Source organism: Rhinoderma darwinii, chromosome 11 (assembly GCF_050947455.1).
Source record: "Rhinoderma darwinii isolate aRhiDar2 chromosome 11, aRhiDar2.hap1, whole genome shotgun sequence".
In the NCBI taxonomy this organism is placed as follows: domain Eukaryota; kingdom Metazoa; phylum Chordata; class Amphibia; order Anura; family Rhinodermatidae; genus Rhinoderma; species Rhinoderma darwinii.
In genome coordinates, this window is record NC_134697.1 from 2003333 (window position 1) to 2009332 (window position 6000).

A 6000-nucleotide genomic window follows, 5' to 3' on the forward strand; every position below is an offset into this window, starting at 1 on the left:
ACATAATAATAATAATAATAATAATAATAATAATAATAATAATAATAATAATAATAACATAATAATAATAATAATAACATAATAATAATAATAATAACATAATAATAATAATAATAATAACATAATAATAATAATAACATAATAATAATAATAACATAATAACATAATAATAATAATAATAATAATAATAATAATAACATAATAATAATAATAATAACATAATAATAATAATAATAATAATAATAATAATAATAATAATAACATAATAATAATAATAATAATAACATAATAATAATAATAATAACATAATAATAATAATAATAATAACATAATAATAATAATAATAACATAATAATAATAATAATAATAACATAATAATAATAATAACATAATAACATAATAATAATAATAACATAATAATAATAATAATAATAATAACATAATAATAATAATAACATAATAATAATAATAATAATAATAATAATAATAATAATAATAACATAATAATAATAATAACATAATAATAATAATAATAATAATAATAATAATAACATAATAATAATAATAACATAATAACATAATAATAATAATAATAATAATAATAATAACATAATAATAATAATAACATAATAACATAATAATAATAATAATAATAATAATAATAATAATCAACATAATAATAATAGTAATAATATTTCCTCAGTTCTGGTGAATATTTTTCAGGTCTCTCCTGTTACATGGATTCCCCTCGGTCGTCCATCACTCACCTTGTCACCACAGCTGCTGCTCTGTGAATGTGCTGCAGACAGGTGTCAGCTCTCTGAAATACATGAGCAGGTGGGAGGAGAGATCCCTATCAGATCGGGACATATCAGAGGTGAGCAGGTGGAGGATCCTGGTCCCATCCACATCGGTTCTCCAGAAATAGGTGGGGCCGAGCACTGACTCTCACATGACAAACCGTTTATTGACCCATAAACACTGAGGTTCTGTGGATTTTCTGTATGATAATATCCTGATCTGGAGTCTCCTCCGTCCTTCAGATAAAACCATCTGCAAATCTTCTGGCGATCACGCACACGACGTGCGTCCCGCTGCCTTGTACACGAGCGAATTTGTTTCGGGCCAGACTTAAACCAACCGGCCGTCTGAGAATATTTATTCTGAAGAAATTCTTTGTGAATTGCAAGTGCCCTGATTGCCGAAAAAAAATGTGTCTGAGTCTCTGATGTCTTCTAGGACTGGATCCAAACCCATCATATATAATAGTGGATAAGGGGGGAATGGCAATAACTAATATACTGTGTTTACAAGAACTGCCCCAAATTGTTTCATCCTGAAGTGCTGCCCCTAATTATCCAGGTCTCCTTCCCATGTAGCGCCTCAGCTTTCATCCCAAAAACGTCTGCTCATGAAAGAGATGTGACAAAAACCCGTCCAACAGCGTCTTCTATTTGTAATGCACTGCACCTGCGCAATTTTCCTGATGCGCCAGCCCAGATGAAGCTTCATATAATACTAAAATCTGCGCTAACAGTAACTCAGGATCTTTACAGGATAAGTAATGTACTGTAGGTACACAGTGACTCCACCAGCAGAATAGTGAGTGCAGCTCTGGAGTATAATACAGGATGTAACTCAGGATCAGTACAGGATAAGTAATGTAATGTATGTACACAGTGACTCCACCAGCAGAATAGTGAGTGCAGCTCTGGAATATAATACAGGATGTAACTCAGGATCAGTACAGGATAAGTAATGTAATGTATGTACACAGTGACTCTACCAGCAGAATAGTGAGTGCAGCTCTGGAGTATAATACAGGATGTAACTCAGGATCAGTACGGGATAAGTAATGTAATGTATGTACACAGTGACTCCACCAGCAGAATAGTGAGTACAGCTCTGGAGTATAATACAGGATGTAACTCAGGATCAGTATAGGAGAAGTAATGTATGTACACAGTGACTCCACCAGCAGAATAGTGAGTGCAGCTCTGGAGTATAATACAGGATATAACTCAGGATCAGTACAGGATGAGTAATGTAATGTATGTAGACAGTGACTCCACCAGCAGAATAGTGAGTGCAGCTCTGGAGTATAATACAGGATATAACTCAGGATCAGTACAGGATGAGTAATGTAATGTATGTAGACAGTGACTCCACCAGCAGAATAGTGAGTGCAGCTCTGGAGTATAATACAGGATGTAACTCAGGATCAGTACAGGATAAGTAATGTAATGTATATGTACAAAGTGACTCCACCAGCAGAATAGTGAGTTCAGCTCTGGATTACTGTATTGTTTAGAGGTGATAGGAGCACTGCAGCCTAAATTTTTTTAAATTTTGTGGTTTGAACATTCCTTTTAGAGACCATAGCTGTAGCTAACAATGGCTTGCCAATCATATTTCCCTGTATGCTGGGTATTTGCATCAGATGCTTCTTCCATATTCTATGGACCATTGTAAAAAAAATTACCCAGAATGAACTACTGCCCCCACTGCAGCAACCTGGACCCTGCAATGGCCACCATATATTCTTGCTAGTAACAAATGATCTTTCCGGTTGCCAGGACGGACGCCGCTGCAGGTCTGGACGCAGGTGCCGTGGATTTCCTGCCAAAGCATCATGTATAATTCCTGCTGAACCAGAATGGGACTATGCCAGATTAGCAGCATGTCTGAATCATCAGATCGCAGATTAAATGAACTTTACTGCAAAACAATTACGGTTGTCAGGATTGGCCCAGTGACACACGCCCACATCCATACATTGTGTGTAACATATGGTTTAGACACATGAAAGTCAAGGACAAGGTCACTTGAAGCCGCTGATACCTGCAAGGACACAAAGTATCGACAAAAATAAACGTTATATAACAACGTTATATATAACAAGGAAAACAAGTTAAATAATGAGAGATATGAAAACCTGACACAAACAGTAAGCAAGTGGCGCTGACAGGAGGAGGCGCTATTAATCAGGCGGGAGGTGCAGAGATTGTCCGGACCCACATCAGGTCCTAGAAGTGCCGCTGATCACCTCGTAGACCTGCAGTATTATTATCACTAGTCCCTCAGTTCACCCATGGCGGTCACAGCACCTCACAATCTAAGGCCTTGTTCACATCTGCATTGGAGGTCATTAGGGCGTCTGTCACAGATCCAACCGAAAATACCCAAAGCAATAGTGTGTTAACATGAAGAAAGTTCTCTGTATCCCGCCCTGGGGTCACTGAGTCTGTGCAGGGGGGGGAGATGACACTAACGGGCTGGGATCCTTCTTCCTGCTCTCACTTGCTGCTCCCCCCTCCCTCCCTTACACAGACACAGCACCAGGAAGTAAAACTTTTTATCCTGCTCCCAGACTTCAAATCTATGCTGCACCCCGAATATAGCATCTAAAGTTCTCCACCTGGTGTCATTTGAAAGCTAAGCTTCTTGTCTTCTATATGATACTAAGTTGTAGACCTTATATTGTAGTCATGAAATATTTCATATGGCCTAGGCCAGGGGTCTCAAACTCGGCCAGGTAAGTGGGCCGCATATAGAAAAAATGGGAAGTTGACGGGCCGCATTACTTTCAAATTTGATACAATACAAAATTATTGTTAATCAATTAGTTATTTGAACGACTATAACACTACATTACTAGAATAATACCGCTAGGTTTAAAATTTGAGATATTTCTCCACGTGCTTATTTCAACAATCCAGCTTTCCAGTTTAAGTGTCGCTAAATGCAGATGCTGCCGCAGAGTCCTCCGTAGATGCTGCCGCAGAGTCCTCCGCAGATGCTGCCGCAGAGTCCTTCGCAGATGCTGCCGCAGAGTCCTCCGCAGATGCTGCCGCAGAGCCCTCCGCAGATGCTGCCACAGAGCCCTCCGCAGATGCTGCCGCAGAGCCCTCCGCAGATGCTGCCGCAGAGTCCTCCGCAGATGCTGCCGCAGTGTGCCCTCCGTAGATGCTGCCGCAGTGTGCCCTCCGTAGATGCTGCCGCAGTGTGCCCTCCGTAGATGCTGCAGCAGTGTGCCCTCCGTAGATGCTGCCGCAGTGTGCCCTCCGTTGATGCTGCCGCAGTGTGCCCTCCGTAGATGCTGCCGCAGTGTGCCCTCCGTAGATGCTGCCGCAGTGTGCCCTCCGTAGATGCTGCCGCAGTGTGCCCTCCGTAGATGCTGCCTCAGTGTGCCCTCCGTAGATGCTGCCGCAGTGTGCCCTCCGTAGATGCTGCCGCAGTGTGCCCTCCGTAGATGCTGCCGCAGTGTGCCCTCCGTAGATGCTGCCGCAGTGTGCCCTCCGTAGATGCTGCCGCAGTGTGCCCTCCGTAGATGCTGCAGCAGTGTGCCCTCCGTAGATGCTGCCGCAGTGTGCCCTCCGTTGATGCTGCCGCAGTGTGCCCTCCGTAGATGCTGCCGCAGTGTGCCCTCCGTAGATGCTGCCGCAGTGTGCCCTCCGTAGATGCTGCCGCAGTGTGTCCTCCGTAGATGCTGCCGCAGTGTGCCCTCCGTAGATGCTGCCGCAGTGTGCCCTCCGTTGATGCTGCCGCAGTGTGCCCTCCGTTGAGTGCCGTCAGGGGCTTGCCTAGAGCTGGCGTCCCGGAGCAGAGCCGCTTCTGGCACTCTGCCTGGGATTCCAGCTCTGCTCCTGACATCACTGTCCATATATAGACAGAGATGTCAGGGGCAACCCCAGAGCTGGAGTCCCGGCAGAGCGCTAGTAGGCTCTTCCTGGGACTCCAGCTGGGCTAATGACATCACTGGGACTCCTGCTCTGGGGAAGCCCCTGACATCATTGTCGATGTATGGACAGCGATGTCAGAGGCTTCCCCAGAGTCCCGGAGCAGAGCCGATAATAGAGCTCTGCCCGGGACTCCGCTCTGGGGAAGACCCTGACACACTGTCCACATATGGGCAGCGATGTCAGGGAATTCCACAGAGTCCCGGAGCAGAGCCGACACCAGCGCTCTGCTCGGGACTCCGGCTCTGGGGAAGCCCCAGACATCGCTGTTCATATGTGGACAGCGATGTCAGGGAATTCCGCAGAGTCCCGGAGCAGAGCCGACACCAGCACTCTGCTCCGCTCTGGGGAAGACCCTGACACACTGTCTATATATGGGCAGCGATGTCAGGGAATTCCACAGAGTCCCGGAGCAGAGCCTGTATTAGCGCTCTGCCCGGGACTCCGGCTCTGGAGAAGCCCCAGACATCGCTGTTCATATGTGGACAGCGATGTCAGGGAATTCCAGAGTCTCGGAGCAGAGCCGATACTAGCGGCTCTGTGTCCCGCGGGCCGCAGATGACAGCCCCAGGGGCCGCATGCGGCCCGCGGGCCGCGTGCTTGAGACCCCTGGCCTAGGCAGTGGAAGGGTTAATAAATCTGGCGGATTTTACGACTTTACGATCTTTGTCTGCTTTAGGTTAATGGATCGTTCCCCTTCATCTCCAGAATGTAAAACCTGCTCTGACCTCTCCAGTCTAGACAATCCTCTGTGAGCAGGACTCAAGACTAATACATTTTACCTCCGCGGATACATTGTAACAAACCATCAGCACAGGAGAATAGTCATCTATGTGCTGGGCCTAGGAAACCACTCAGATTAATGATACTGTAGGTAACCAGGTCTGGAGGACAGGAAAATGATAAACCACAAAATGATTTTCTTTTAAAAATGATTGTTTATTAAAATTTTAGAATAGAAACTTATAAATCCCACAATGCATCATTTCTGTTACTTTGTAAACCACTGCCCAGGCGGAGCTTAATTGTCGCATGACTGTGTGCCACAAGAAACTGCAGCCTATGTACAGAAGAGAATAACATGAGAAGGCGGAGTCTGACACCTATTTACTGGTGTGGGTAAATCGGTGTCATGGAGATTACAACCACTTGCTGCTACAATGTAGAAATATGGCTAGGGAGGGGGCGGGACCTTTACACGGGGGCGGAGTCAGACAATTCAGGAAAAGATAATAAATATCTAACAAATAAGAGAACGGAC

At 44.2% G+C, this 6000-nt stretch overlaps 1 protein-coding gene across 1 annotated transcript in view; it reads right to left on the reverse strand.

The window, feature by feature from the left end:
• The window catches only part of LOC142663566 (pancreatic triacylglycerol lipase-like), a 46321-nt gene extending 45444 nt beyond the window's left edge, over positions 1-877 (reverse strand). Inside the window, exon 1 of the mRNA XM_075842311.1 lies at positions 768-877. The gene's annotated coding sequence lies outside the window, so the exon portion shown is untranslated. The remainder of the gene's footprint in view (positions 1-767) is intronic.
• Between the last annotated feature and the right edge of the window lie 5123 nt (positions 878-6000).